The sequence below is a fragment of the Pongo abelii genome, chromosome 19 (genome assembly GCF_028885655.2).
Source record: "Pongo abelii isolate AG06213 chromosome 19, NHGRI_mPonAbe1-v2.0_pri, whole genome shotgun sequence".
NCBI lineage: Eukaryota > Metazoa > Chordata > Mammalia > Primates > Hominidae > Pongo > Pongo abelii.
Window position 1 is genome coordinate 30,639,040 of NC_072004.2, and position 12,058 is coordinate 30,651,097.

General features: G+C 45.1%; 1 long non-coding RNA gene across 1 annotated transcript; it reads left to right on the forward strand.

Annotated features, from left to right (window-relative positions):
* The first annotated feature begins 232 nt into the window (after nucleotides 1-232).
* On the forward strand, nucleotides 233-10,302 carry LOC134760539 (uncharacterized). Its single transcript, XR_010138191.1, has 3 exons — nucleotides 233-461; nucleotides 2,534-2,649; nucleotides 3,201-10,302. It is a non-coding gene; the product is annotated as an uncharacterized LOC134760539 (long non-coding RNA).
* Nucleotides 10,303-12,058: the final 1,756 nt, after the last annotated feature.

A 12,058-nucleotide genomic window follows, 5' to 3' on the forward strand; every position in this document is an offset into this window, starting at 1 on the left:
ACTCCTGGGGGCTTGACCCTGGGACACCTGCGGCCCCCTCTCCCGCGCGGCCCAAACTGGACCCCGGCTCCAGCCGCAGCCGCGGCTGCAGCAGGAGCCCCCACTGCCGCCGCGCAGCCGCCGTTATTTAAAGGGGACGCAGCCTGCCTGACTGCCAGGAGCCCAGCGCCTGGCGGCCCAGCCAATGCGCATGCGCGAGGCGCGCGCCCATTCTCCCGCCACAGTGCTTCCCACGGTTGTCTTAGAAACCAGTCCCCGAGGCTTGGCAACACGGGGGCCCTCCGTGGCAGCGCTTGGGTGTCGGGCCTCCGAGGCTCCGGCCTGACCTCTCCACGGGGTCCACAGGAACGTCTCCGGCTGCCAGGAGTCGCAAAGGGCCGAGCAGCGTGACGAAACCACACGGGGAGTCGGGGGGAGGCAGCATGGCATCCCAGCCTCAGGCCTGCCCGGACGGTGTTCGGGTGAGTCTACCCAGAAGTCGTGCCCCCGTGATCCCGAGGACAGGCCCGCCTGCGTGCCCGAGGGCTGTTCTCTCACCCGAGTTTCCTTGCGGTCGAGATCAGAACCCGGCAGCCGCAGTGGTTGCCCGGGGGCGTGTATTTCTCTGCCACCGCTGTAGGACTGTGTGTGTGCGTGTGTCTCCCATTCTCGCTTCTCTCTCTGTCTCACCCTCTGTGTGCTTCTTTCCCTCTCTCTGTCGGTGTGTGTGTGTGTGTGCGCGCGCGCGCACGCGACCCTGTGCGTGTGTGTCTTTGGACGAATGTGCCCTGTGCGTCAAAAAGGGATGTCTTTTATGTCGGCCGGTCTTTGGTGAGCCTCTTTCTGCGTCTCTCCCTGGGTCCTGCGGCCGGCTGTCCATCGCTTTGGCGCCGGTTCCACTTTGGGTCTGTGAAAGCCTCGATCACGTGAGGGGATGCTTGGGGCCGGAGCAATGGAAGTCTCATCCCCATCCTGAGCGGCCTCTTCTCTAGGATCAAGGGGACCACACTCCAGCCCAGGACAAAAGCCCCGCAGGAGCACATGGTCCCGCAGGAGAGGATCAGACCCGAGTCCAAGAAGACGGTTGTACCTTTCCACGGCTCTTCTCTGCGAAATGAAGCCACACCACCACACAATCTTGAAGAGGAAGCCGGGAATGGGAGACGGCAACAATCCCTGTCCCTGGAACGCTGGCCTCTCTGGACAAGCCACCCGCTTCCCACCCCTCCCCTTATGCCCGTGGCGGTGGCTCGGCGCCGTATCCTGCCTGGGCTCTGGCCTCTGCTCTGTCCTCCCTCTTGCTCTGTCTCCCCTGTCTCTGAGCGGCCTAGATGCCTCTTGGTCTGGCTGAATATCTTCTACGAAGATCACCTCCCCGTCCATCAGGGAGACACTCACTTCCTAGAGATCCGTGTCGTGACTGTTTCTCTCTCCAAACCTGTTTCTGCTGCGTTGGGCAGGTCTGATGACCCTGGAGCTCTTGGCTTCCATACGTGTCTCAGACAGGGAGCCTTCCTAGGTCTCCAAGTTACACCTCATGTGGTTTGATTGCCTGTAATGTTTGCTAGGCCACCGTGACTGGCCTTGTTTTCTAGTAATGGAGGGGTGCCGCCTTTCCTCTGTACTTCCTGTCTCATCTTTGGGGGACGTCCTATCCTCTGCTCCTGGGTGTACTGACTCCGTGAATCTTTTTGCCCCTTCCTGGATCCCAGGTGTTCTTTGATTTTCCTTGGCATTGATGGAATGGTCACTTTTGCCCTGCTTCCGCCAGCACATGCCTGGACACCAATGTTACTTTCGCCGTCGCCCCATACGCCCGCGGTGACGCACATTCACACCATCTGCTCTGGGGTACGCCGTGCCACGGGTCGTCGCATTGGCTCCACCTCGGAATTGCCCCTGTCCCTGTGTGCACGTGTCCTGGAAAGTGGTATCAGCTTGCAAGTGCCCCAGGGCTTTTCCTCTTTCAAAGGGGAAGGGAGGCGGAGGACTCTTGGGTCAGTGAATTTTCCGCTGACACCACAGCTTAGGGCCCATGGGATCATTCTGGGATGCAGCGAGGCCCTGCCTGCCTGGCAGATATGGTGAGCCCGTGCTTTCTCCCCCAGAAGGGTCCAAAATGGGATCTCAAGAGGAGTCCTGGGACCCCAGCAGACGCCCAGAAACTCCCTCTTCACCCCTGGAATTCGGCTTAAGGAGGTCCTGAATACAGGATTCCTGGGGGTTTGGCCCTGGGACGCCTGTGACCTCTTCTCCCTCTCCGCCCCCTACTGTACCCCTGATCCAGCCGCTGCCAGGGCTGCAACTCGAGCCGCCCTGTCTCCACGTAGCTGCCATTGTTTAAAGCGGAGGCAGCCTGACTACCAGGAGCGGAGCGCTACTCGGCCCCGCCAATGCGCATGCGCAAAAGCCCGTGGGGAATGCTTGTCACAGTGATTCCCACAGTTGTCTTAGAAACCCTTCCCTGAGGCTTGGCAAAGCAGGAGCCCTCCGTGGCAGTGCTTGGGTGTCGGGGCTCTGAGGCTCCGTCCTGACCTCTCTACGGGGTCGACAGGAACGTCTCCGGCTGCCAGGAGTCGCAAAGGGCCGACCAGGATGACGAAACCACAGGCGAAGTCCGGGGGAAGTGGCATGGCATGCCAGCCTCAGACCTGCCCGGACGGTGTTCGGGTGAGTCTCCTCAGAAATCGTACCCCCGTGATCTCAAGGACAGGTCTGCCTGTGTGCCTATGGGCTGCTCTCTCACCTGAGGGTCGTTCTCGTGTAGAGCAAAACCCCGCTGCCTCAGAGGTTGCCTTGGGGTGTGGAGTGTTTCTGTGCCACTGCTGTATGACTGTGTGTTTTTGTGTGTGTGTGTGTGTCTCCTATTCTCTCCTCTCTCTCTGTCTCTTACTCTTTCCCTCTCTCTGTCGGTTTGTTTGTGTCCTTGTGCGTGTTTGTTTGGACGAATGTTCCTTGTGCGCCAAAAAAGCTATTCTTGCATGTCGTCTGGTCTTTGTTGAGCCTGTTTCTGGGTCTCTGCCTGGGTCATGTGGCCGGTTGTCTATCGTTTCCAAGGCGGTTCCACTTTGGGTTCGTGAAGGCCTCGACCACGTGACGAGATGCGTCAGTCCCGGGGCAATTGAAATCTCATCCCCAATTTGAGCGGCCTCTTTTCTAGGATCAATATGATCACACTCCAGCCAAGAACAAAATCCTCACAGGAGGTCATTTTTCTGCAGGGGTGGAGCCAACCAAAGTCAAAGAAGATTCTTGTATCTTTTCACAGCTCTTCTCTGAGAACGAAGCCACACAACGATACAATCTTGAAGAAGAAGCTAGGAATGGGAGTTGGCAACAATCCCTGTCACTGGAACACTGGTCTCTCTGGACAAGTCACCAGTTTGGCACCCCTCCCCTTATGCCTGTACCGATGGCATGGTGCTATATCCTGCCTGGGCTCTGGCCTGTGCTCTGTCCTCCCTCTTGCTCTGTCTCTCCTGTTTCTGAGGGACCTTGATGTTTCTTGGTCTGTCTGAATGTCTTCAACAAAGATCACTTCCCAGTCTGCCAGGGGACACTTCCTGGAGATCCGTGTCATGACTGTTTCTCCCTCCAAACCTGTTTCTGCTTGATTAGCCAGGGTTGATGATCCTGGGGCTCTTGGCTTCCGTACGTGTCTCAGACAGGGAAGCTATCTTGGTCTCCGTGTTTCACCTCATAGCTGAGTGGATTGCCTAGAATGGGCTGTAGGTGACCATGACTGGCCTTGTCTTCTAAGGCAGGCACAGTGTCGCATTTCCTCTGCACTTCCTGTCTCATTCTTGAGAAACATCCTCCCCTCTGCTCGTGGGTGGACTGACTCCTTGAATCTTTCGGCTCTAACGAATGTCAGGGATCCAATGGGACTGGGCTGGGGCTGGAGCTGGATGCAGGGGAGGTTCCGTCAGGACTACCTGGACATTGGAGGATTGGGGGTGGATTGAACTTTGCAGAAACCTCTTTACTCCTCCAGCAGGCTTTTCAAAATGTGGCTTGGACTCATGCAATAAGAAATTTAGGGGTTGAAAGGGCCCCTTTTTCATTGGCACTCTGGGTAACATCGCTTCAGCACAATCGTATGGTAGAGAAGCCTTATCAAATTTGCTGTCCTTCAGGGCTCTTAAAGATGCTTGATAAATGATTAGGGAAATAAGAACAAAATTGAAAGGAAAAGGAAGTCCAAGGACCTGCCCCAGAAGAATCATAGATATGTTTGAATACTTATTCATTATTTGCCCCAGATAGAAAATGTTTTTTAATCAAAAGGCAAAAGTTATAATGAGGAAGATAATATTACCTGGGGCAATGTTGAGACAAATAAGGTGAAGATCAACCAAATGCCCTGAGTCCTTTGTCCCAAACCCTGCTGGGGACCCAAATCCTTTTGATATAGCATCTTTCTACCTGAGGAATGCAAGGAGAATAATACTCATCAGCAAAGAGCCTCTGTTTTCCCATAGGACTGACTCTAACTATGTGAAGAACTGCTACATATTCTACAGTGCTTGATAGGCGGTTCCCATCTGACAGGAGCTGTTTGGCTTGTGGATAGCAGTTCCAAGATTAACAAATGACATCATGTTTGAAAGCCACTGCTCTTATTAAAGAAGAGTCAAGCAAATGTTTTTATTTTGAGTTATTTATAGTTTAGAAAAATTGGGTGAAGTGTGTTTTTGTGAGCAAATTTATTTTTCTCTAGTTTATCCATAATTTGAAAGCTGTGAATATTCTGATTAGGTGAAAATATAGTTATTTGCTTAAGTACATCTTTTATTGTAAAATGAGACAAATGGAGACACTGGTTATTTTACCCAGGCTTTGACTAGAATAACTTAATTTTAGGTAAATTCCAACAAACCCAACTTAAGAGAAGCCTATATGACCAATTAATTGTTTCTGCACTTTAAGTGAATACTCAGGCTGTACTAGTCCCTTCTCACACTGCTATAAAGATAATATTTGAGACTGGGTAATTTATAAACAAAAGAGGTTTAACTGACAGTTCTGCATAGCCGGGGAGGCCTCAGAAAACTTACAGTTATGATAGAAAGGAAAGTAGGCACCTTCTTCACAAGGTGGCAGGAGAGACTGTGTGTGTGTGTGTGTGTAAAGGATAAAATGTCAAACACTTATACAATCATCAGATTTCATAACTCACTATCATGAAAACAGCATGGGTGAAACAACTCCCATGATACATTCACGTCCCACCAGGAGGGATGACAATTTGAAATGAGATTTGGGTGAGGACACAGAGTCAAGCCATATCACAAGCCAACCATAATAAGCCTAAAACTTATTTTTCACACAAATTGTTCTCACTATGACTTCTCTTTAATAAAAAAGGAGAGCTAGAGAGAGACAGAGAGATTGTTTCAAGGGAAAAGGGTAATGCTTGTTACTAAATGTCAGCTCTGGCTTTTATTTTATGGAGTACAAATTGAATCATAAAATTTTTATATTTTATTTTATTTTCCTTTAAGTTCCAGGATACATGTGCAGAATGTGCAGGTTTGTTAAGTAGGTATACACGTGCCATGGTGGTTTGCTATACCTATTGACCCATCCTCTAAGTTCTATTCCCTCACCCCTCACCCCCCAACAGGCCCCGGTGTGTGCTTTTCTGCTCCCTGTGTCCATGTGTTCTCATTGTTCAACTCCCACTTATGAGTGAGAACATGTGGTGTTTGGTTTTCTGTTCCTGTTTTAGTTTGCTAAGGATGATGGCTTTCAACTTCATCCATGTCCCTGCAAAGGGCATGATCTCATTCCTTTTATGGCTGCATAGTATTCCATGATGTATATGTACTACATTTTGTTTATCCAGTCTATCATTGATGGGCATTTGGACTAGTTCCATGACTTTGCTATTGTAAATAGTGCTGCAATAAACATATGTGTACATGTATCTTTATACTAGAATAATTTATATTATTTTGGGTATATATACAGTAATGGGATTGCTGGGTCAAATGGTATTTCTGGTTTTAGATCCTTGAGGAATCGTCATACTGTCTTCCACAATGGTTGAACTAATTTACATGCCCACCAACAGCATAAAAGCATTCCTATTTCTCCACAGCCTGGTCAGCTTCTACTGTTTCTTGATTTTTTAATAATCACCATCCTGACTGGTGTGAGATGATATCTCATTGTAGTTTTGATTTGCATTTCTCAAATAATCAGTGATGTTGAGCTTTTTTTATATGTTTGTTGGCTATGTAAATATCTTCTTTGGAGAAGTGTCTGTTCATATTCTTTTCCCATTTTTTGATTGGGTTGTTTGTTTTTTTCTTGTGAATTTGTTCAATTTCCTTGTAAATTCTGGATATTAGACCTTTGTCAGATGGGTAGATTGCAAAATTTTTCTCCCATTCTGTTGTTTGCCTGTTCATTCTGATGATAGTTTCTTTTGCTGTGCAGAAGCTCTTTAGTTTACTTAGATCTCATTTGTCAATCTTGGCTTCTGTTGCAGTTGCTTTTGGCATTTTTGTCATGAAGTCCTTGCTCATGCCTATGTCCTGAATGGTATTGCCTAGGTTTTCTTCTAGGGTTTTTATGGTTTGGGGCTTGACATTTAAGTTTTATGTTTAAGGTTTAAAGTCTTAAGTTTAAGGTTTAAGGAAGGGTTCCAGTTTCAATCTTCTGCATATGGCTAGTGAATTTTCCCAGCTCTATTTATTGAATAGGAGATTCTTTCTTCATTGCTTCTTTTTGTCAGGTTTGTTGAAGATCATATGGATGTAGATGTGTGGTGTTATTTCTGAGGTCTCTGTTCTGTTTAATTAGTCTATATGTCTGTTTTGGTACCAGTACCATGCTGTGTTGGTTAGTGTAGCCTTGTAGTATAGTTTGAAGTAGTGTGATGCCTCCAACTTTGTTCTTTTTGCTATTCCAAACAGTTGAAAAGGAGTGACTTCCCCCTAACTCATTTTATGAAGCCAGCATCATCCTGATACCAAAATCAGGAAGACACACACACACACACAAACACACACACACTTCAGGCCAATATCCCTGATGAAAATCGATGCACAAATCCTCAATTAAATACTAGCAAACCAAATTCAGCAGCACATCAAAACACTTATCCACCACAATCAAGTCAGCTTCATCCCTGGGATGCAAGACTGTTTCACCATGCACAAATAAATAAATATAATCCATCAACATAAACAGAACCAAAGACAAAAACCACATGATTATCTCAATAGGTGCAGAAAAAGGCTTTGATAAAATTCAACACCACTTCATGTTAAAAACTCTCAATAAACTAGGTATTGATGGAACATATCTCAAAATAATAAAAGCTATTTATGGCAACCCTACAGCCAATATCTCAGTCAATGGGCAAAAGCTGGAAGCATTGCCTTTGAAAACTGGTACAAGACAAGGAAGCCCTCTCTCACCACTTCTATTCAACGTAGTATAGGAAGTTCTGGCAAGGGCAATCAGGCAAAAGGAAGAAATAAAGTGTATTCATATAGGAAGAGAGGAAGTCAAGTTGCCTCTGATTGCAGATGATATGCTGTTATATTTAGAAAACTCCATAATCTCAGTCCCAAAACCCCTTAAACTGATAAGCAACTTCAGCAAAGTCTCATGATATAAAATCAATGTCCAAAAATCACAAGCAATCCTTTCCACCAACAATAGACAAGCAGAGAGACAAATCATGAATGAACTCCCATTCACAATTGCTAAAAAAAATGAATAAAATACCTAGAAATACAGCTGACAAGGGATGTGAAAGACCTCTTCAAGGAGAACTACAAACCACTGCTCAAGGAAATAAGAGGACATAAACAAATGGAAAAACATTCCATCCCCATGGATAGGAAAAATCAATACTATAAAAATGGCTGTATTGCCCAAAGTAACTTATAGATTCAATGCCATTCCCATCAAACTACCACTGACATTCTTCACAGAATTAGAAAAATCTACTTTAGATTTCATACAGAACCAAAGAGGACCCCGTGTAGCCAAGATGATCCTGAGAATCCTGAAAGTTTTCATAGTTATAATAATCTTCTAATGAGTACAAGATTATCATTTTTCTTCATATTTTCAGTTGGTGACCTAATGAAATAGGCTATTTTTTGTCTTTTGACACACAAGTACTCTTCTGATGGTCAAAATATTAATGTTATTTATCTCTCCTTGTTTCACTTCAAAGGAAACCAGAATCATGGCATTCTGAAGATTAGAGATGCAAATCTCCATTATTTGGCATCCCAGTGGACCCGATCTGTTTTTCATTGCAAATGTCCTACTGCTAATACTATGCAAGGACCCTCCCTCTAGGCCCAGAGACTGTTGCAGAAGAGATGGTTGCATGAGATTGTAAGGGCTGGTTTTGAGGGATACAGTTAGCTCAGACACTCCAAATCAAGGAGGGTACATAGGTGCCTAAACAGCTTGTAAAACAAAGAACTTTGCTTTCTCAGTTATTATGTGGCACCTTTTTATCCACCCCAACCATGAAAAATGTCCTGCTTCCTGAAATTAAAAGAAAATAATTATTAAGAGGATAAAGATACCTCATGACCAAGCCTCCTGGGCATAATACTCCCAGTTATAAGTTTTGCAGATATAGATATTTAGATATATACAATTATTTTTTAGAAAAATGTATATGTTTTGTATAGTTAATCACCGTAAGTCTGTAATTAAAACCAAGATTATAGTAGCTCAACGCATAGAAGTGAAAGAAAAGTCAATTTTTGTAAACTCGCCATTGGCTTTTTGTTTTTGGCTCTTTACTTTAAATAAATCTTTTAAGGGGTAATGAATGCCTGCCCGAGTCCATTCCTATCTTTCCTAGAACACTTACTTGTCTATAAGTATTTTGACTTCAAGTTCCTCCACCATAGGGAGTCTCACTGAAGGACAGGATGGACACAGGGCAGGCAGATAGGCCACCCAAGCAGTGCTGGGGGAAAAAAATTAATAGCCATTGATGCTGACGCTGGCAAATATTGGCCATAAAGGGAAGAATGTAAACCAAAAATAAAATTCTAAGCCCTTCAACCATCTGAATGTACCCCTCCTCTCGGCCATGGGGATTCCAGAGTGAAACTGAAAATCTTGTTCAGGCCATGATGGAAGAGAGCATTGGACATGCATCATTATATTTCTCCAGCATTAACATCAACACAGACCTTAAGACATCAACATCAGACCTAAGAGTCTGATCAGAAATATTTAACATCTACTTTCTCTGAATCCTGCTACCTGGAGGCTTTATCTGCCTGATAATATCTACATTTCTCCAACCGCTTATCTTAACCCAGACATTCCTTTCTACTGATAATAACTCTTTCATCCAATTGCCAATCAGAAAATTTTAAAATCTACCTATAACCTGGAAGTCCCCACTTCAAGTTGTCCTGCCCTTCCAGACTGAAACAATATATACCTTACATGTATTGACTGATGTCTCATGTCTCCCTAAAATGTGTAAAACTAGGCTGGGCCCTGACCATCTTGTGCACATGTTCTCAGGGTCTCCTGAGGGCTGGGTCATGGCCCATTGGTCACTTATATTTGGCTCAGAATAAATCTCTTCAAATATTTTAGAGTTTCACTCTTTTTGTTGACCAGTCACTCCCTAGTAAGTTTAGGAGCAGGGATCTGACAGCAACCATTTCATGCTCAGAAACAGCATTCTCTCATCCACTGTCCCCAGGCTCTGCAGAACCCAGGGTCCTGGTATCCATAACCCAAGGAAATGGGAAGGAGTCACAGAGCTCTTGGGCTTTCTCATTCTCTGAAAATGGGCAATTGATAACTAGCCTTGATTTTGTTTAGAAGTATAAATAAATGTCACATTTCTAAGCAAAATCAAGTCTAGTTTCAAATGTGTGAGAGGAAAATAGAAACTTGGGACCCCAATTCACTCTGCCAAAAGGAGAAAGTTAAGCTGAAAGCTGAGTCATGCAAGAAGCTGACTTTCCTTTTGCTCCTAAGCACACAGCTCCAGATAGAAGGTTAAATATCCCCACAGGTAGGTGCTCTGTCCTCATCTTACCTTATGTGAAGTGCTGATTTACTGAGCATAAGATGAATACAAAATTGACTATTCCCCTGCCTTATCCTTTTCTTTTGCAATGTGTGGATTCAGTAATGTGACCATACCCTTCCTCTTTCCCCTCCAGCACACTCTTCCCCTTTAAACATTGAAGCCTCAGCATCATCTTTGGAGAAAGGCACAGTCCACAGATTGTTTCTATGATTCTGTGTTTTTTCCTTCCAACTTGTCCTTAATCTTGGCAAAATAAACTTCTAAATTGATTGAGACCTGTCTCAGACACTTACTTGTTTATGAATATTAGAAGCAGTTTGTGTTCTCATCGTGTGTGTTATTACAGCTATCCCTTGTTATCCAACCTTTTACTATCAAGCTCAATAATTGAATAAAATCAGATAACTTTTTAGGTGAGTCCCTTTCTATATAAATTCTTGCTATTCATACTGGAGCTACATTCATTTGGATAGTGCTCTCCCTCCTGAGTCAAGCTTGGTGCTTGACTCTCCCTATCCAAATCAGAAGCCAAATAGACTTGGAAGGTTCAGGCAGTCAGTGTACACAGAACATGCACCGAACTTTTTGTTTAGCCATCGCTAGTTATCTCTAGTAGGTGTAATAATGAGAAATGTTTACTTTTCAAATACATTGCTGTAGTGTTTTAATTTTTACAAGCATGTTTACACAACTAATTTTTATAAAATACACCTGTTGCTGGATACCTCTTGTCTCTATCTTGATAACCATCACCCAGATTTGCAAAGGAGGCCTTGCTCAAATATCTGGAAAGTAATGCCCTCAGAGAGATGTCCACCAGCCTTGTTCCTCTCATTCCTATTTAAAGATTGTGATGTCATTGGATCTTTCCCTAGGGTGGCCCCTGGTTTGCCAGGCTGGACACTCCTGTGTTGGAGATGCATCGACTCACATACTGCATAAATATTTCAGATTTTACTGTGAAGCAAACAATTCACTCCTCAGACCCTCATTCACCCAAGTCCACATCTGGACTTGAGGTTTGGCTTCTCTGGTCCTAACTGGGACTTATCTGACCCTGACAGGAGATAACTTCAGTAGGGACTTTGCCTAATAGCGAGCATGCACACTTCAACTTGGCTTGCTCTGAAGGTAACATTTACTCATTATAATGGTAAAAAAAAAAAAAAGCCCCTGGGTGGAGATTTCAGTCATTACTAAGACGTGTGATGTATGTACTAGCATGTATCACCATAGAGCATGTGCTCCCAGGAGACCACCCAAAACGTGTTTGCTAGTAACACCCCTTCCCAACCCCTTTCATGAATAATCATATAAGACCCTCATAAGGGAGCTTCCCCAGTGCCGATCTACGCTGTCTCTTTTTCCAAGCAGCCCACTCTGACTTGGCTTTTAGAGTGTACTCTCTCTTTAAATAAACTCTGCAGCTGCTTCACTGTCACTGCTCACTTCTTGGCTGAATTCTTTCCTCCAAAAAGACAAGAACTGAAGACCCCACACCTCCTGGTAGCATTACTAACTCTTTCTCCTTTTTCTCTGGAGCTGGTGCTCAGATGGTGAGAGCCCTGTGCTAATGGTCCCAGGGTGGGAGCCTGTTTGCCCCTGTCTGGTCCTCAGCAATGTCCTTGGTTAGCTGCCTGGCAACAGCTGTCGATTACCAGAGGGAATAAGTGATCAGCACCTGAGCTGATCACCTCACAGAGGAGCTGAGTGGACGGGGTCAGCTCAGGCCTCCCGGACCAGGGCGGGAATGTCCTGTGATGGCAGATCAGTGTCTTAGCTACCTTTGAGGCACCTCTTCATAGACTGCAGGGATCATTTAGGTAAAAATATAGCCTGCTGATTTTTACACCTTGCTGAAAATCTTTGCTAATAGCAATTTGTTAGCTGTGACAATTACCATTGTTTTTTATTTTTCATTTTGTTCCTTATTACTGAAGATATTCTATGGAGCTTTAAAGCCTCCTGCAGTAAGAAACTAGTAAAGAAACATACTGTTTGCAGGAAGGAAAATTACCCACAATTCTTGTT